The sequence below is a fragment of the Neofelis nebulosa genome, chromosome 2, assembly GCF_028018385.1.
Source record: "Neofelis nebulosa isolate mNeoNeb1 chromosome 2, mNeoNeb1.pri, whole genome shotgun sequence".
Taxonomy (NCBI): Eukaryota; Metazoa; Chordata; class Mammalia; order Carnivora; family Felidae; genus Neofelis; species Neofelis nebulosa.
This window is the reverse complement of record NC_080783.1, coordinates 197,373,821-197,394,323: the sequence shown is the minus strand read 5'-3', so window position 1 is coordinate 197,394,323 and position 20,503 is coordinate 197,373,821. Positions and strand designations below refer to the sequence as shown.

At 49.9% G+C, this 20,503-nt stretch overlaps 1 non-coding gene and 1 pseudogene across 1 annotated transcript; one reads left to right on the top strand and one right to left on the bottom strand.

Annotated features, from left to right (window-relative positions):
• LOC131505791 (U6 spliceosomal RNA) lies at nucleotides 1-107 on the bottom strand. The gene has a single exon (XR_009258565.1). It is a non-coding gene; the product is annotated as a U6 spliceosomal RNA (small nuclear RNA).
• A 5,147-nt stretch (nucleotides 108-5,254) lies between these two features.
• Nucleotides 5,255-6,608, top strand: LOC131505077 (epidermal growth factor-like protein 7; annotated as a pseudogene).
• The last annotated feature ends 13,895 nt before the right edge of the window (nucleotides 6,609-20,503 follow it).

Sequence of the window (20,503 nt, the reverse complement as noted above, 5' to 3'; positions counted from 1 at the left end):
AAAAATATGGGAGGCTTCACGAATTTGTGTGACATCCTTGTGCAAGGGGCCATCTAATCTTCTCTGTGCCGTTCCAATTTTAGTATATATGCTGCCAAAACGAGCACCATTTGGCCTTCTGGATGCTATCTAGGCATACCCAGAATTACCAAGTTTTGCTTCCTTTGCAGATGCTGGTCCCTCTGCCTCTTACGCCCTTCCCGTCTCTCTTCACTTGGTGTAATGGCATGCATACTTCCAGGCTCATTTCCATGGTCACAGCCCCCCTTTCTACAGTCAGCCCCACCACCCTCCCACCTTTGTGTCCCCAGGGCACAGTGTAGATAACTCTAGTATCACACCTGTTACTAGGATGACCATATAATTTACTGTCCAAGCCCAGGACACTTTTGAGAACGAACGGGGACACTATTATTTTTTCTTATTTAATGTTTATTCATTTTTGAGAGAGAGAGTGCATGCACTCAGGGGCAGGGAGGGTTAGAGAGAGAGGGGAACGGAGGATCCGAATCAGACTCTGTGCTGACAGCAGACAGCCCGATGTGGGGCTTGAACTCACAAACCATGAGATCGTGACCTGAGCCAAAGTCAGATACTTAACCAACTGAGCCTCCCAGGAGCCTCAGGAATGCTATTACTATTACTTTTTTTAATGTTTAATTATTTTTGAGAGAGACAGAGCGTGAGTGGGGGAGGGGCAGAGAGGAAGACAGAGAATCTGAAGCAGCCTCCGGGCTCTGAGATTTTAGCACAGAGCCTGACGTGGGGCTCCAACTCAAGAACCATGAGATCATGACCTGAGCCAAAGTCAGAAGCTCAACCAACTGAGCCACCCACGTGCCCCCAGGAACGCTGTTATTAATTAACTGCCCTGGTTCAACAGGTGTCAACTGGTCTCTTTCAGGCAAAGTAGGAGGTATAGTTGCCCACCCATACCTGACATTGTTGTAAAACCTGGCACTTAACGTGTTCGTTTGTCTTGTTCATGTCTCTTAGATAGTATTATTATCCCCCATTTTTAAGATGAAAGGATGGAGCCTTTGAGAGAGAGGAGATTTGTGGTCACATAGCCAGAAGGAGACAAAGCTGGCCTGGGAAGCCAGATCATTAGATTCCAAACCCTGGACTTTTCTGACTCTAGAGGTCATTATATACCACCACACCTGACCCCTCCAATACCAGAGTCTTATTGTTGTTTAGGTTGGTCATGTGTGGTCCCCCTAGATGAAAGGTGGAAATGGTGTCTTACTCGTCTTGTGCACTGGCCTAACATAGAGAAGGCCCCAGGGCACGTTTGTTACACAGATGACTTCTTGAGGATAGAACTGTGTGTCTCACCTTAAATTCTGTTGTCCCTTCCACGGCTAGTACCTAGCACGGGACTTGCCGTGCATCTATTCATTTAATAAAAATTTATGAAGCACCTAGTACGTGCCGGTACTGTGTTGGTGATACAGTGATGAGCAAAACGACAAGGTCCTTGTTCTCATGGAGCTTACTGTTCAACAACAATCACACAAATAAACATACAGTATAAACTGGGATAAATCCTAAGGGAAAATACCCGGTTCTGAGGTTTAAGAAATATTTTGGAGGTAAATTTAATAGGTTTCGGTCATAAATTTGATGGGGGATAGCAAGATGGATGTGGCTATTGGGTTTTTGCTTAAAACAGATGGCGAAACAAAGGAGCAGTTCGGGAGAGACTGCGGTCGGTTTAGATGTGCGGGACTTGAGGTGTCTGTGGGATTTCTAAATTTTTTGTTTAATGTTTCCTTATTATTTTTGAGAGAGAGAGAGACAAAGCGTGAGCAGGGGAGGAGCAGAGAGAGAGAGGAAGACACAGAATCCAAAGCAGGCTCCAGGCTCTGGGCTGTCAGCACAGAGCTTGACGCGGGGATCGAACTCACGAACCCCCGAGACCATGACCTGAGCCGAAGTCGGAGGCTCAACCAACTGAGCAACCCAGGCACGCCCTTTAAAAAAATTTTTTTTTAATGTTTATTTATTATTTGAGAGAGAGAGAGAGAGACAAAGCCTGAGCAGGGGAGGAGCAAAGAGAGAGGAAGAGTGTCTGTGGGATTTCTATTTGAATCTTCCCCACTTCCAGCCAGGTTAACTGATTCGCCCAAAGCTGCAACATTGTGGCAAGTAACACAAACCTGCTTCAGCCAGTCCTCGCAAAGCTGGCCTCCAGGTAGCCCGGTAGGAAAAGGGACAGATAGGGGAAGGCAGGAGAGACGCAGAGAAGGGATGTGTTCACTGAGACAATAATCAGACCTCCCAAGCTGCAGTGAGGATCTCGGCGAGAAGCCAGGGACCTGGCAGCGGTTAACAGGACAGAGAGCCCGGGCCCCGCCCTACCCTGCTCGTCGCTGGGCCAGAGCATCCCCTGCGAGCCCGGACACGCAGGAGGGGCTGCTCCGTGCCTGGAAATCCGAGCAGTCGGGCAGGCAGGGCTGCGGAACCGCCAATCGGGCTGCGCCTGGTGGCGGCGCCACGTGACCGGCCTCCTTCCCCCACCCCCTTCTCCGGCCTTCCAGGGAAGACGGGCATCCCCGCCACCCCGCCGCCCCCGCCCCTCGCGTGCCGCAGCGGCGCGGGAGGGCGCGGAGGCGAGGGGCCGGGATTCCGCCGCAGTCCGCTGCGGCGCAGGGGAGGGGAGGGGGGGATAGACGAACGCGTTGCGGCCGCGGCGCCTGCAGCGTTTTCCGTCAAGGTCAGGCGTACCCGTTCCCGCGCAAGGCTGTCTCCAGAGTCCCTCCCTTGCCATCGTCCTAGCCATTCCCACCGCCGCTCCTGGCCGCAGCGTCCCGGGCCCTCCTGGATCACGGCCTCAGCCTCTCGCTGGGCTTTCTGGGGGGACATTCAGAGGGATGGGAGGGTTTCAGTCCATCCCGTTCACGAGCTGCCCAGCCCCTTTTCTCATATGCACACCCCATGCTGTGTCCCTGCTCTAAACCCCACACTGGCTCCCAGTGTCCTGTAAGAGAGCATTAAGGCCCTACAGAACCAAGCCCCAGTTTAACCCTTTACAGCCCCCTAGCCCAGAGACCCGGTTCCTCCGGACCCCTTGCCCTTCCAGGAACAGTCACCGATTGCATACTTAAGTGACCACTGTTGCCGTATCTTCTGCCTAGGGTACCCTTTACGAACCTAGCACATTTATAGGCCCAATTTGATTGTAATAACGCAGTGGAGGGTGGAAACCGGTGCCGAAATGCCCTTTAGCAAAGGTCACAAAGTTGAAAGCCTACAGGGATCAAGCAGGAGAAATAAGGCCAGTGGGTGACAGCACAAGAAAAACCTGACTAAAGGGCAGAGACTCTGCTCTCCATTCAGGCCAACATGCTCCTTGGGAGGAATGTGGGTCCTACGATGACAGATATTACGAGTTTACATGAAATGCCACAAATCCAGATTTTCATGTTTAATCTTTGAATTTTTAAGTGTTGATTTGATTTCTTAAGAACATCCCTGCAGGCCAGTTGCAGCTCACAGATCCTCAGCATGTGACTTCCTGTCCTAGAGAAGAGGATGGCTTTGGTTGGGAAAACACTGAAAAACTGTTGAAGGTGAAAGTTTGTTCTTGAAGCTCTGAGACACAGCTGCCGTGGAGGCAACAAGAAAGTGGACTAGGATTTGAATTTTTTCCTAAAATGACACTGGATGTTTTAAGCTACCGAGCACTCAAGAGAATCTACCAGAAACTGGAGGACTGGGTCTTAAAAATGGGGGAGGCAGGTCTGCAGCCAGCAGCTAGCCAGGGTCACCCACCCACCAGCATCAACTACCAGGAATGATTGCAAACATTTTTTCCCTTCCTGTGGGGGCTATGAGAAGGCGGGGAAGGCACCCTGTGGTGCTTTACTCATGGGGGTGTCGTGGGTGGCTGGGTGAGGGAGAGATAGGAGGGAGAGCCAAGGCTTCCAATCTCTAAGGCTTCCCACGGTGGGATAATGCCCGGAATGGAAATTGGAGAGCTCCTTAGGAAGAGGGAATTGGAGACAATAGGCAAACTATGGCAGCTGTCCCAAGGCTGAAGGGCTGGGGACAATGGAAAAGGAAGCATAAGAGAAGGCTGAGGCCATCTAGGGAACCAAGTTATTTTTAGTTCACCCTGAGGTTTTTTGTAACTATGATGTGATGCCCTTCTCGGTCTCCCATCCCTGGAAACCTTCAAAAAAAGCCTCCCATACTCACTGAGGCTGCCTAGATTGGGGTGTTGTGGAAATAGTGGAGGGGGCCAAGTTTTACATCTATTTTGGTATAATGTTGACCAAAGACAGTACAGGCTGAAGCAGGCGCTGGGTCAGGAGAGATCAAGTGTCCCAGGAATTTGCAGTAATCTTGAAGAGGGTTTTGCAGTGGGTGCTTGGGCTCATCTTGTGAGGATCTCAAGGGGTCAGGCGGCCCCTGGCTCACATCTAGGTTGCAATAATGAAGAACCAGCTACAATTCACCAAGTTCTTGCTTGTGCCCCTGTGCCACACATATGCATTATGTCTGTTATCTCTGCAGTGATTGTGTGAGAGAGTCATAATCTCCTATATGAGGCATTCCTCATAGTCCCCATTTTACAGATGAAGAAATCAAGGCCCAGAGAAGTGAAGGGACTTGCCCAAAGCCACAGAGATTTAAAAAAAAAAAAAAGTGGACTGGATCTGCTCTCCAACTGATTGCCCCCCCCCCCCACAAAAAAAGAAATTGTCCTCTTGTCTGGGGTTTTCATGGGCAGCACTTGCCGTGCAGAGTTATAAGTACCATTTTGCCTTGCATGCCTGTCCTCTCGACTCATCTGTGAGGGGACAGGAGCCATGCTGCTAATTGACGTGCCTGGCACACAGTGGGTACTGAATACATAGTAAATCAGTTCATTTAAGGAAGGTCAAAAGCAGTGCCCTCAAGCCTCAAATCCCTGTGTCCTTGAGCCAGTCATACACCCTCTCTAGGCCTAGATGCCTTCTGTGGAATAGGAATTATATACAGACCTCACAGGATTATTGGTGGATTTACATGAGACCAAGTCATAGAATTTCTGGAAATTGCCATACGACCGGCAGCTGTTGCTGCTGCTAATGATGATGATGGTGGTGGTGACTGAGGAAGGAGCAGGGAAGGAAACCAAGATCCGGAAGTTCCAGCACTGCATCAGCTCAGACGGGAAATTCTCAGGAGGGCCTGCCAGTGTGCAATTTCCAAGACTGCTGTGTCTTTATACGTTCATCATTGTTGGGAGACCTACTATGTGCCAATGCTTGATCTCATTTCAATAAACACTCTGGTTTTCAGTGTGCTCTTGGCTGGAGCAGCCGCCCTGAGGAGAAGGCCATCCCACCTGCAAACATGGGGCCTGTGTGACTCCAGGGAGCTACTTCCGCTGTCGTTCTCGGTGCTGGCAGTGGGTGGCACTGAGCATGTCTACCGGCCTGGCCACAGGGTGTGTGCCATCGGGGCTCCCAAGGGCCCCGAGTCGAGACTTTTGTGTAGCGAATGTACCAACCCTTCCTCACCACCTGTGACAGTTCTTTTTTTTTTAATTTTTTTTTTAATGTTTATTTATTTTTGAGACAGAGAGAGACAGAGCATGAGCGGGGGAGGGTCAGAGAGAGGGAGACACAGAATCTGAAACAGGCTCCAGGCTCCGAGCTGTCAGCACAGAGCCTGACGCGGGGCTTGAACTCACGGACCGCGAGATCGTGACCTGAGCCGAAGTCGGACGCTTAGCCGACTGAGCCACCCAGGCGCCCCACCACCTGTGACAGTTCTGAGCCTGCAGCACCTACTGGACCATCTACAGGACTGCCTACCACCGCGGCCCTGGGCCAGCCTCCGCCAGGCTTCGCCATGCCTGCTGCCCTGGCTGGAAGAGGACCAGCAGTCTCCCCAGGGCCCGTGGAGCAGCGATATGCCAGCCACTGTGGCAGAACGGGGGGAACTGTGTCCAGCCAGGCTGCTGTCACCGCCCTGCAGGATGGCAGGGCGACACCTGCCAGACAGACGTGGATGAATGCAGTGCTGGAGGGGGCACCTGTCCCCCGTGGTGTGTCAACACCATGGGTAGTTACTGCTGCCAGTGTCGGGAAGGGCACGGCCCATCAGCAGATGGTGTGCTCTGTTTGCCCAAGAGAGGGACCCCCAGGGTAGCCCTGAACCCCACAACAGGAACGGACAGTGCGGTAGAGGAGGAGGTGCGGCGGCTTCGGTCAAGGGTGGATGTGCTGGAGCAGAAGCTATAGCTGTTGCTGGCCCCACTGTACAGCCTGGCCTTGAGGGCCCTGGAGCACAGGTGGCCTGACCCCAGCAGCTTCCTGGCTCACCCCTTCCAGCAGCTGGACCGCATCGACCCTCTGAGTGAACAGATCTTCCTAGAGGAGCAGATGGGGTTCTGTTCCCACAAGAAGGAGCTAGAACAGGCTTGGCCCAGGTCCCCGGCTCTGGCTACTGACAGCCCATGCCCACTGTGCTTGCCGGCACCCCTGCACCCCCACCAGTGGGCCCATGGCTGAGGGAAGGTACGAAGGTCCTGTCGGGGGGCACCTCTGATCTGTGTCAGAATAAAATGACGGCTCAGGGGAAAATAAAGCTCTGTGTTATTAAGAACACACACTCAGGGGGCGCCTGGGTGGCGCAGTCGGTTAAGCGTCCGACTTCAGCCAGGTCACGATCTCGCGGTCCGTGAGTTCGAGCCCCGCGTCGGGCTCTGGGCTGATGGCTCGGAGCCTGGAGCCTGTTTCCGATTCTGTGTCTCCCTCTCTCTCTGCCCCTCCCCCGTTCATGCTCTGTCTCTCTCTGTCCCAAAAATAAATAAAAAACGTTGAAAAAAAAAAAAAAAGAACACACACTCAGTTATTTTCATTTTACAAGTGAGGAAATGAGGTTACAGAGATGATGTGACTTCCCCAAAGGGAGCACAGCTGGAAAGTGGCAGAGGCAGGATTTGAACTTGGATCTGTGTGGCTCCAACAGTCTTTCCTCTGTTCACCAGAACATTTATCAAGCATCAGCTAGGTGCTATGCCTCCTGCAGGGGCAGGGGATACAGGTCAAGTTGGGGAGGCAGACAACTCAGCAGACACAATTCAGTCAGCATGATCATCTCTCTGCTGGGGGAATGGAGGTGATAGAAGAGGGGCTGTTGCCTTAGCCTTGCCTTTCTCTGGCCCATGGACCCCTGAGGCACAAACTTGCCAAACGGTCTCTAAATCCCTCCACCCTAAAGTGAGGAGGAGGCACACCTTCATCCCTCCTCTCTGGGTAGAGGGGATTGTTGCAGTGGGGACCAGACAATAATCAACAGCCCTGTCCAAAAGAAATCCCCCCACAACCAGCCTCTCTTCTGTCTCTGTATCTCTGTGTCTGTGTCTATTTCAGTTTCTCTCTCTCTCTCTCTCTCTAACACAAACACACTCCATGGTGACAAGAGGTAGGTGATGGGTTAATTCGGGTAGAACCAGTTTCTCCATCCTTCTGGCATGCCCTGTCTGGGTGGTCCTTGGCATTTGTTGCCTCCGCTCTAAATGCAAAGTGACAGGAAACTTGCATTTAAAATCCTGTGATACATGTATTAAAAAGAAATCAGGAAGAAAATTTCGCCCAACCATTGATAGTGATTATCTCTGGGTAAAGTTACATGTAATCTCTATTTTCTTCTTTTTACTTATTTGCTTAAAACTTTTTTTTTTTTTTTTTTTTTTTTTGCCATGGACTATTTGTGTAATCAGTAAAAATAAAAATAAAATTATCCTCCATTTTAACAATTCTGTGTGGCCTCACAGGTGTGGGAGAGGGTCTATTAGAAGCAATCTGACAAGGGGTTTTGTCCTGAGCACAGCCAGAGCTGAACAAGACAGCATAGAGGGCAGAGGGGAGGAAGTGAGAGGTCATCGAGGATTAAAAACAAGAACCACTGTTCCTGAGAGCTTGCTCTGAGCCTAGGTCCTTCCTGGCTCTTGATGTGCATAGTTCATTTAACCCTCAAAGCCAGATTAGGAGTTAAGCTGTCGTTTTACAGCTGAGGAAACCAAGGATCCATTTTATATGAAAAGAAACCAAGATTCAGAGAGGTTCCATTCCTTGCCCAGGGGCACACGGCTAGAAAGTGATAGAGGCAGGATTTGAACACAGATCTGTGTATTTTTAATTCTGGACTTAGAGGCCACTGCAAGCCCTCCCAATGGCATAGTGCTTTCATATTCCCAGCGCTTCACACGTGCGCGCACACACACACACACACACTCACATGTGCTCCCACATCCATGCTAGTACTGTGCAGAGAAGCAGGTGAATTGAAGATCATTGTCCCATTTTCCATGTGAGAAAATTAAGGACAGAGAGAGGGCTTGCTCATTGTAGTCAGCTGAGAAGTGGGTGCACTCCTAGAAGCCAGGCCTCCTTTCTCTTTTCTGGCAGTCCTCCTCCTCCTCCTACCTTTTGCCAGTTGCGGAGGCTTCCTTCTGGAAACAAATGACTCAAGGTAAATTGCTGACTGGACTTCCCCTTTCTTAAAACACAGGAAGCCTATGTTGTTTGCACTTGTGGGAGAACAATTTCAGGTCAGTTACAAAGTGGGTGGGGCCACATAGAGGATTGGGTCCTGCAGGGGCCTGGCTCCCTGCTACCTGAGCTGGCAAGAGATGTGGGGGGTTTTTCTTTCCTGGGGCTCATGTCAGTGTGTCTGCCAAAATTAGGTCTGAAGTTCCACCCCAAAAAGCTGACTGAACTATTATGGAATTTAGAAAAATGAGCCCAGTGGGTGCCTGAGTGACTCAGTCAGTTAGGTGTCAGACCTGGGCTCAGGTCATGATCTCATGGTTGGAGCCCTGTATGGGGCTCTCTGCTGTCAGCATGGAGCCCACTTCAGATCCTCTGTTCCCCTCTCTCTCTCTGCCCCTCCCCTGCTCTCTCCCTAAAAAATAAATAAACATTAAAAAATAAAAATAAAAAGGAAAATGACCCAGGAGGAGAGGGGAGCATTAATAATAATAATAATAATAATAATAATGGTGATTATGATGATAGCTCAGGTTCATGGTACATTGACCTTTGTACCAGGCACTCTGCTAAGTGACTGACACATGCGAACTCACTTGAGCCTCATAACAGCCCTAGAAAGAAGATTCTATAGCTTTGGAACAAAAACCAAAACAAAAAAATTCGATTCAAATCACAGCCATGCTGCTTCCCAGCTGCGTGACCTCGGGGGTGTTATTTACATTCATTCAACAAATATTTTTGAGCACCTACACTCACTACACTATGTGCCACACACCATTCAGTGAACGGAAGAAGGATCCCTGCTCTCTTAGTGCTTATATTCTACAAGGGGAAGCAGATAAACTGTAAACACAGTTAAGTTTTGTTAGAAGGTATAAGGGCTAAGTACCGTTAGCATAAGTGCAGATGGGTGTAGGGGTGGAGAGGTGATCCAATGTTAAACAGTGGTGTCAGGGACCTCACCGAGAAGATGGGATTTATGTAAAGCGTTAAGGAGATGAGGGAGTTAGCCATGTAGATAACCAGGGACAATCTTTTCTAAGCAGAAGCCACGGCCAATGCAAAAGCTCTAAGTGTGCCTGGTGGTTTCAAAGAAGGTTGAAACCTTCTGGTTGGCATGAAGGCCAACATGGCTGGAACAGAAGGAGCCAGGGAGAGAGTCCTCATACCCCCAATAATGCCCCAGTCATTCTTCCTCATACCATGCTTTGTGTGTCCTTCGTCTCTTTCTTTAAAGTTTATTTATTTTGAGAGAGAGAGAGAGAGAGAGAGCACAAGTGGGGGGCGAGGGAGCAGCAGAGCGAGAGGGAGAGAGAATCTCAAGCAGGTTTCACACTGTCAGTGTGGAACCCAACCTGGGGCTCGAACTCACAAACTGTGAGATCATGACCTGAGCTGAAACAAAGAGATGCTTAACTGACTGAGCCACCCAGGCACCCCCATCATCTCTCTTAATTTGTGATTGTTTTATTTATTTGGGCGTTTGCCTACTTCTTGTTTCCTCACTAGCGCTAAGCTCCTTATAAGCAGAGGACGTGTTAGTCTTGTTCCGTGCTCATCACAGAGAACATAGAAAGGTGCTTAATTCTAGTTGAGTTAATGAGTTAAATCCATTCATCCATCCACCTAGTCATATTTATGATAGAAGCTCCCCATCACGTATAACACTATTTCTCGGGATACCTCACTCTGAGTTCCAGTTCAGAACAGTAGGGCAGAGGTAATAGTTAAGAGCATAGGCTCTGGAGCTGGGCTGCATGGCCATTCCAGGTTTCACTACTTCCTAGCTGGGTGATCTCAGGCAAGTTAGGGAAGTCTCTCTGTGCCTCAGTTTCCAAACCTAGAAACTGGCATCATAATAGTATCTCTCCCCAAGACTTGTAAGCGGTACCAGGTGTTTAGTGCTCATATATGTGTTGGATATTGGTGTTCTCCTTCTTTCCTCCTGTACCAGATCCCCAAAGGAGAGTGAGAAGCGCACGGGGTGCCTGCAGCATCCCTCGTGCATGCTGCCACATCTGTGCTGTCTCTACTGAAGCAGCATTCAGTGGAGTAGCATTCAAGCAATGGTCCCTTGCTGTATAGCCTCCCAGAGTGATTCTCTGGCCCTTTTCTGCCTGACAGTCTAGAGTGGACTCTTGTTTATAATCGAGCAAGCTAACTGCTACAGATATCAATATTGAGTACCTACTTCTATGCCTGGTACTTTACCTTTCTTATTTCATTCACTCCTTATACAGACCTGAGAGGTAGTTATTAATAATCCTATTTTGCAGATGAGAGAACCAACTCAGAGAGGTGAAGTGACTTGACTAAGGTTGCGTAGCCAACGAGTGGCAGAGCCAGGGCTCACGTGGGACTCCACGCTGCTCTCTCTCCACATTGCTCTGGCACGATTTTCTCCTCCAGCACTTGCTGCTGTCTGTGAAGACAGCCCACGGCTCAGCTCTGCCTAGACAGAAGGAATGATGGGAGTCTGTCCCTAAGCCAGAAAGATAGACAGGTCTGGGCTGCCTGGAAGGAGTCCCAGTACCTGGAGGGGGACTGTTTCTTGCCTGGGTCTGTACTTCAACAGGAGAAGCCCTCCTCCCTGTTGCCCTGAAAGCCAGAAACATTTTGTCTCTGAGGTCTGAGCCCAACTGTCACTGGGTGGCCTGATTCCCATGGAAATGTGGAGAAGGAAAACATCTGGGCCTGCTGCAGTTGCCAGGCAACAACTAGCTACTCCTTCACTCTGACAGTCAAGGAGGCTGCCTTGATGCTGTCAGAGATTCTTGGATCTGATGCCTGGAGACCTTGATTCTGGTTCTGACTTGCAGGGCAAGTCCCTGCCCCTCTCTGGGACTCCGTTTCCCATCCCTTGTTTAAAGAGCGGTCAGACTGTGTTAGCCACAATATGAGTAGACGCTAGATAGCTGGAATCAGTGATGGCAGGGCCAGTCATGGGGGAGAGCAGTGTCTGTCCTGTGCTAGCCTGCCCTGGCTCTGGTTACCAGCCGAGGGCAAGGGATGTTTCCTTTCTCCCCGCCCTCCCCCGCCCCAAGCAAATTCAGGCCAGCCAGACTCCATCCCAGGCCCACTCTTGCAGCTCAGTCTGGGAACCATCTTTGGACTCGCAAGTTAGGCAGAGTCAGTGAAGCTACCGCCTACCCAGAGTAGGGAGTTTCCTCCGTTCCTGCCAAAATGAAGCCACCCAGCTCTGGGCGTTTCCCTGAACACCCATCAGAGGACCTTCTGATGCTGTTTGCAGAGATTGCATGGATGGTAAACCCTGAGGGTGGTGTGTTTTGCAGCCATCAGCAGAGTCAACACGTTCCATTTCACAACCATTACAAAAAATGACAGCAGTTGCCGAGCCCAGCAACACATGCTTTATGTCCGTGATCTCATTTAATCCTCATGCAGTCCAAGGGGGATGGGAACAAAGGCCTGTGTTTTACAGATGAAGAAATGAAGCTTCAGAGAGGTGAAATGACTTGCCCAAGTTCCCAGTAAATGACGGAGTCGGGACTCACGCTCCGAGCCAGTGCCATGGTCTGGGGGTTCGAATCACAGTCCCTCTGGGGGAGGGAGCAGGAAAGGCTCAGCCTGCCCCAAGCCCCACTTTATAGATGGACAAATCAAGGGCCACAGGTCTGGACTGGCGACTGGCCCAAGGTCACATAGCAAGCCAATATGAGAGCAGATTCTAGGAACACTTTCGCCAAAGCTTCACCTCACCATTCCAGAAAACAGAAAGTGCCTTAGGCATAAACAACAAATCCCATCTTAAGGAATCCCCAGCATTTCCTAGGAAGTAGAACAGTGCCTGGGGTTTGAAAGACCAGGATATCCTGAGGCTTCAAGGTTAGGGCTGAGCGTCCTAGCGTTCCTCTAGGCAGCAAGACGTCTGGCCATGTTGTGTCACTCTCTGGGGCCTACCGTGGAGGTGTCATCTCTAATCACTCGCTGTGGTGGTTTGTGTGCCCAGGACATTCTCCCTCTCAGCTGCCTTGGCTGGTTAATGCCCACCTGCCCTTCAGATGTCAGTTTAATGTAACTTCCTCTGGGAAGGGCTCTGTGAACCCCCACGGTCTCCTAACCATAGAGGCTAGTGAGTCCAGCTCTTTTCCATAATTGCACGGACACCGGTTTGCCCTGTGGGCTCGCATCAGAGGCACAGTTAACTAACACCAACTTCAGAACTCACCTTGCAGCCACTGACCTCCAGGTGCATCTCCAGAATTTGATATTATCCTCACAAAAGCAAACTAATCTTTTTTTTTGAGAGAAAGAGAGAGAATGAGCAGGGAGGGGCAGAGAGAGAGGGAGACACAGAATCCGAAGCAGGTTCCAGGCTCTGAGCTGTCAGTACAGAGCCTGGTGCGGGGCTCGAACCCACAAACCATGAAATGACCTGCGCCGAAGGCGGACGCTTAACCGAGCCACCCAGGTGCCCCACAAACTAATCTTTTAACACGCACTAGGATGACGACGCTTAATAGAAAAACAGATTGGAATCATCCCTGCAGCTGCCAGGAGCACTCCTGAATTCTCTGCTCCACCTCAATTCGTCCCTAAAGGTAGAGTCTTTTTCTTAAGGGGAGAGAAGCATTAATGTCCCAGTATCTCAAGATGGCTTTAATTACCTCTTTCAGCCCAGGTCTCAGACCCAAGTATGCAAAAGATTCAGTGTGCATTATAGGCACTTTAAGGGCTTTTAAATATAATTTTGAATGCTATGCCCTTTCCACCTGAGGGCTGACTTTATAGAGGTAAACCTCCTTCAGAGACAACCCTCACCATGTGAGAGGGTATTGGATTTCTAACCCCCTCTCCCACTCCTAGACCAGAAACCCCACGAGGATCTGTTTGGGTCCATCTCTCTGTACCCATATCCAGCACCATGCTGGGCACAGTCAAGGGAATGAATCACATTTGCTCACTTGTGGAAATAAGACCAGCAGTGGTCTGTGTGGGTCTAGGTGACTATAGATGCTCCCCAAGGCTGGAAGCCACTTAAACATCGATTTGTACTCGCTCCCCTGCATACATAAGGCCAGCAGCAGTGTGAGTGTTAATGTGTGTGGATTTGTGTGGAAACTTATGCAAAGACCAGGGGCAATTACGTCTGAATCAATTTCCTATTTCTTCAGTAACAAACTACCATAAATTGACTGGCTTAAAACAATGACAGTTTCACTGTCTTACAGGTGGAGGTCAGAAGTCCAAAACGGGTCATACAGGGTCTATAATCAAGGTGATGGCAGAGCTTCGCATTTCTTCTGGAGACCCTTAGGAAGAATCTGTTTTCTGGGCTGTTTAGCTTCTAGGGCTGCATTCCTTGGCTCTGGCCCTTCCTCCATCATCAAAGCCAGCAGCACAGCAGCTTCAGACATCTCTCTCTGTGCTTGTCGTCACACATTGCCTTCTCTCTCGCAAGGGCCCTGTGATTACAACGGCCCCACCCTGATAATCCAGGGTGGTCTCCTCATTTTCAAGATCCTTAATTTAACCACATCTGCAAAGTCACTTTTGCCATATAAGGTCATGTTCACAGGTTCTGGGGATTAGGATCTGATATCTTTGGTTGGCCGTTATTCAGCCTGACTTGCTCCATTGAGCAAGACACTCAACACATGTTTGGTGAATTGCATCATAAGAAAGGGAAGAATACTGCCCCAGCAGAGAGCCCACACATGAGATCCTAGAGCTGCAAGAACTGAGAAAATCTGGGCAGAGTATAGCCCAAAGCCCCTCCAGTGTGGCATCACCCCCCCACCCCCCGCAAGGCATTGCTGTTGTTCTGCCCCCAGAATACTGCTAACTCCTGCTCCAGCCTCTTCCAGGCATCGCAATTTTTATTCTTATTTTATATCATGAATAAACAGTTTATAAGTTTGTTACCAAACGACAGAATCTTGGTTTCTATTTATCAATGAATTGAACAGAAGAACTGTTTTGGTTAAGCATGAACTTATCTGGAATCTGGAAGGCCTGGATTCAAACCTAGGTTTTGCCACTTACTAGCTGTCAACAATAATTTTAGGGGTGCCCGGGTGGCTCAGTTGGTTGAGTGTCTGACTTGGGCTCAGGTCAGGATCTTGCAGTTCATGGGTTCGAGCCCTACATCGGGTTCTGTGCTGACAACTCAGAGCCTGGAACCTGCTTCGGATTCTGTGTCTCCCTCTCTGCCCTTTTCCTGCTCGTGATCTGTCTCTCACAAAAACAAACAAACAAACAAACAAACAAACATAAAAAAACCACCCCAAAACCCCAGTAATTTTACCTCTGGGAGAAGACTCAGATGATATATATTGTTTTGCTTGTTTTTTGATCTGTAAAATGGGTATAATAACAGAACCTCCATTGTAAGGTAGTTGTGACAAATAAATAAGATAATGTATAATGTAATGTGGTTTTCAAAGTGTGGTTCCAAGACGAGCTCCATTAATATTACCTGTCAGTTAGACCCACCCCTGATATATGGAATCAGAGACTCTTCAAATGGGGCCCGGAAATCTATGTTGCAACATTCCTTCCAGAGAATTCTAGTGTAGCTTAAGCTTGAAAGCCATTTATATATATGCCTTTATGCCTTGCCTATATATATGTCTATATATAATTATATTATGTACTGTATAACATACCATATGTTATAGATACACTTAACATAGTTAATATGCTATATATTGTATTACATATAATGTGCTAGGTGTAAGGAGCCTGGCATACAATAAGCACTCAACAAATGGTTCTCATTATTGGTTTTTGCTTTTTTTAAATGTTTATTTATTTATTTTTTTTTAATTTTTTTTATTTTTAGTTTTGGGACAGAGAGAGACAGAGCATGAACGGAGGAGGGGCAGAGAGAGAGGGAGACACAGAATCGGAAACAGGCTCCAGGCTCCGAGCCATCAGCCCAGAGCCCGACGCGGGGCTCGAACTCACGGACCGCGAGATCGTGACCTGGCTGAAGTCGGACGCTTAACCGACTGCGCCACCCAGGCGCCCCAAATGTTTATTTATTTTTGAGGGAGAGAGAGAGACAGAGCATGAGTGGCAGAGGGGCAGAGAGAGAGGAAGACACAAAATCCAAAGCAGGCTCCAGGCTCTGAGCTGTCAGCACAGGGCCGGACGTGGGGCTCAAACCCATGAACTGTGAGATCATGACCTGAGCCAAAGTCAGAAGCTTAACTGACTGAGCCACCCAGTGCTTACTATTGATAGTTCCAGCACGTTCCCTCTGAGATGTTGAGTTGGGCATGTATCCCTCCCCCTTCATATCCTACAAACACTGTACGTGTTAGGGAGGTCTCCTAATGCAACCTATCACCCACACAGCTGCCCTACAATGAGGCGGTCTTCCCGCCTGTCCTTGCTCACTATTTCTCCAGACACGTTAAGCCGCCTGGTCAAGCCCTTCCCATACCTGCATACCCACTGTGCACGTGCCGTAGAGACCTTCCTCCGGGTGTCTCCTCTCCAAGGTACCCCTCAGCGGTGCTTAGGGGATCTCTAGCATGTCTGAGCCTCAGATGAGGGTGCAGGGGAAGTTTCCTACTCCCATATGGAACCTATGTTTCTACTTGTCTGTCTAGCTTTGGCAGTTACTTCACCCTGCTGACTCACTCTGCTCTGAGGTTGACCAAAACCCCCAGGCCTTTTTCTTAGGAACTGCCTGAGGTCTGGTTGGTTGGGTCACCCCAGTCCTTGACACGTGCAGTTTATTTCTTTTTTTTTTATTTTTAAATTTCATTTATTTATTTATTTATTTATTTAAAAATTTTTTTAAATGTTTATTTATTTTTGAGAAGAGACAGAGAGCAGGGGAGGAGCAGAGAGAGACGGAGACACAGAATCCAAAGCAGGCTCCAGGCTCTGTGCTGACAGCACAGATGTGGGGCTCGAACTCACGAAGCGTGAGATCGTGACCTGAGCCGAAGTCAGACGCTTAACCGACTGAGCCACCCAGGTGCCCCACGTGCAGTTTATTTCTTAAAAATAACATTTGCTTTTGAATGACAGGAATAATACATCCTTGATGCAGTAATTTAGGAAAGAGAAAGGGGAAAAAAATCACTGGTGATGGTCATTTTTATATGGACTGATTTAAAAAAAAAATTTTTTTTTTATGTTTACTTATTCTTGAGACAGAGACAGAGCATGAACAGGGGAGGGGCAGAGAAAGAGGGAGACACAGAATCTGAAACAGGCTCCAGGCGCTGAGCTGTCAGCACAGAGCCCGACGCGGGGCTCGAACCCACGAACTGTGAGATCATGACCTGAGCCGAAGGCAGATGGTTAACTGACTGAGCCACCCAGACGCCCCAAATATGGACTGATTTTTTAAAATGATCCTATATTTTTGCAATCAAGAAAAAAAACCCCACACTTAAGCAACTTTCATTTCTGGGGGAAGAAAAAGAATTGGAGAAAACAAAACTAGTGTACCTGGGGATAATTGTGAATTCTAGCATATATAGATATGTCTATATATGCTAGAAACATATAATTCAAACGTATGTCAGTGTATAACAATGCCAACTCATCTCCCAGAGACTACCATTGCTAGTATTTGGGGCATAGCCTCCAGGACTTTACAGTTAACATCCTGTATGTTTAAACTTAAATTTAGGTCTAAACTTAGCATTGGATTTGGAGATAGACCTGGTTCAAATTTTGGCTCCTGTATTTATTGGTTGTATCACTTTGGACAATTTATTAAACCTATTAGAGTCTCAGCTTCCTTGTCTGTAAGATGGAGGTATTAATATCTATCCTCCAGGATTGTGGTCAACATGAAAATTAATGGAAATAAAGCATACAGTAAGAGCCTGCAAAGAGCTTATATTGGGGTTGTTACTATTATTAACTGTTCACCTGGCCAACTGCTGTTCCCTTCCAGATCCAGGTCAGTTGCCTCTTTCCTTTCTAGTCTTCCCCCCGCAGCTCCCATACCTCTCACTCCCTTTGTCTTGTGGCTGTCCCGCGACCATCCTTCTGCTATAGCGTCAGACACACAATGCTGTACTCCCTATACTCTTAAACTCCTCCAGGGCAGAGACTATGTTCGCCTTGTTCATTTCTGTGTCCCTAGGGCAGGGTCCAGCAGAAGGCATGCCCCAGAGTCGCTGTCAGGATACATCAAATGAGAGAATTAGAAGGGGCTGGATAAAGGGCACCTGGGTGGCTCAGTCTGTTGAGCATGGGACTCCTGGTTTTGTCTCAGGTCACGATCCCACAGTCCCTGAATCGAGCCCCACCTCGGGCTCTGCGCTGAGCATGGAGTCTGCTTAAGATTCTCTCTCTCTCTCTCTCTCTCTCTCTCTCTCTCTCTCTCTCTCTGCGCCTGGGTGGCACAGTTGGTTAAGCGCACCCAGTCGGTTAAGCGCCCGATTCTGGCTCAGGTCATGATCTCACTGCACATGAGTTCATGAGTTCGAGCTGGGGTCAGGCTCCGCACTGTCAGTTCCCCTGCTTCGGGTTCTGTGTTCCCCTGTCTCTCTGCCCCTCCCCTGCTCGCTCTCTCTCTCTCTCTCTCTCTCTCAAAAATAAACATTATGATTCTCTCTCTCCCTCTACCCTTCTCCCCCAGCTCATGCACTCTCTCTCTCAAATTAAATTAAAAAACAAAGAATTAAAAAAAAAAAAAAGAAGGGGATGGATAAGAATGTTAGAGAATGGATGAATAAACATGGGGAGGCCGAACGCGTGAATGGAAAAAGGTATGAATGAGTCAGGAGCCCGTAGGCGTCGTCCAGCAGCCCAACCCTCTTTTCTCGGAGGGGGGAGCGAAACCCCTTCTCTTGGGTGGGTCTCTTCAGGTGGGGCGCGGGGCTCCAGCCTGGCCCCGGCTGCGGCGACACCCTGCCCCTCACAGCGGGAGCGTCTCTGGGGGCGGGGCCTTTCGAGATGGGGGGGCGGGTGTCGGGGGGGGGGGGCAGACGGGGCTGGGGGAGGCGGGGCCGGAATCTGTGCACCCACACAGCCAAACCCGTTCCGGCACACGCAGCTCCCACACTCTGCGGCCCCACCCGAGGCGTGCGCTCTGGAGGAGCCCCAGCCTAGAGGGCTGAGAAACTGAGGCTTTAGGGGTGGGTGGGAGGCTGCAGCCGGGCCAAGTCTGCCCCAGCCAGCCAGTTCACGTGCTGTGGAACCTTCGCCGACCCAGGTCTCCGTTCCCGCTCCCGTTTCCCCATCCCGGGAAACCCTTCCCGCTTTGGCGTGATTAGTCTTTTAAGTCTTTCCCAGGCAACCTCCCTCCAAAAAAATCTCCGAATGCGAAAGCAAAATCGAAACCTGATACCTGACACCACTGAGTAGATAGACCCTTAGGAGGAGCGGAGAGCTGAGTCAGACGCGTGGGGGAAAAGAGCCGCCTTGCCCCTGGCTCCTTCCCTGCCTTCAATTTCCTTATTTGTAAGCCGGCGGCTGTCCACCGTAACCGTGTCACGCCCCCAGGACCGCAATGAGGGCCCAGGGCGCCGTTGCATGTAAACTGCTTGCAAGCGGTGGGAGCCGGTTACTCTCACTCTCGGAAGCCCAGCCCTTCCTGAGGCCAGCACCCCGCCCCTTGCCCCCCAGCCCTTGAATTGTGGCGAGGCGGGGTAAGAGGGCCCCCGGGGACATTCCTGAGCTGGTGTGCCAGCCACACCAAGAAGCTAGTGTGCGTCCTCCGTGCTGGCCTCAGGCCTGCCGAGAAGGGAGTTTTTAGAGAAGGAAATGCTTGTGGTGAGACGGGGGGTGGTGGCGCAACTTCGTGGGGATCGGCTGAAAAAGCTCCCTGAGCTGGGTGCGTTCTTGTGGCGGGCGCTGTGACCCCAGCCGGCCCCCACCGCGGTCAGAAAGTACCAGGTGTTCCCCCGGTGCTTCATGGGGCGGCAGCAAAGCCTCAGCTTGAGGAGCCGCAGCCCAGCCCACTTGCCTTCTCTGGGCCTCAGAGCCTCTCTCTCTTCAGAGCAGTTTCCCAGGGTCTCCTAGAGGCTGGCCCACTAGCCACGCCTCTATTGTGCTCCTCCAAAGACGGCCCAGGGAAATGGCCTTGGGAGTTAGATCCGGGCTTGTGCGGTGACATGGGAGGTTGTTTCCCCTCTCTGGATCTCAGTGCTGAGCGACAGTGGGTCGTATCTGGTTCTGCAGTGGCGTGATCGTGAACCCAAGATCCTGTGGCCAAGTATTTTTGTCAACTCTGGGGTTGGGGACAGTAGAAAGGCCCAGCCCCGTGGACAGATGAAAAGACACCCAGGATAGTTGGAGGGCTTGATCACTATTCACTGAACAGCTTGGAGAAGACCTGGCCTTCCTGTGTTTCTACTTCCTCATCAGCAGAACGGGGACATTCCCTTTTAGGTCTCTCGTTCCTTCTCTATAAAACAGGAGGGGGATGGGCTCCAAGCATCTTGGGTACTGTGATTCTGCTTCCTAGCTGTGACCCTGGGCAAGCCACTTCACCTCCCCATCTTAGAAACGTCTTCATTTCGGGATGCCTGGGTGTCTCAGTCGGTTAAATGTCCAGCTTCAGCTCAGGTCATGATCTCACAGCTTATGGGTTCTAGCCCCTTGTCTGGCTCTGTGCTGACAGCTCGGAGCCTTTGAGCCTGCTTAGGGTTCTGTGTCTCCCTTTCTCTCTGCCCCTCCCTCGCTCACAGTCTGTCTCTGTCTCTCAAAAATAAATAAAACATTAAGTTTATTTTATTTTTGAGACAGAGCATGAATGGGGGAGGGGCAGAGAGAGAGGGAGACGCAGAATCGGAAGCAGGCTCCAGGCTCTGAGCCATCAGCCCAGAGCCCGACGCGGGGCTCGAACTCACGGACCGTGAGATCGCGACCTGAGCCAAAGTCGGACGCTTAACCGACTGAGCCACCCAGGAGCCCCATAAATAAAACATTAAAGAAAAAAAAAAAAAAAAAAGAAGAAACGTTTTAGTTTCTCCTTCTGCTAATGGGCTGTTTAGCCCTCCCCACTCTCAGGGTTACTGAGTTCAAATGGGGTGAACAGGACAGATGGAGGCACAGCCCAACTTCAT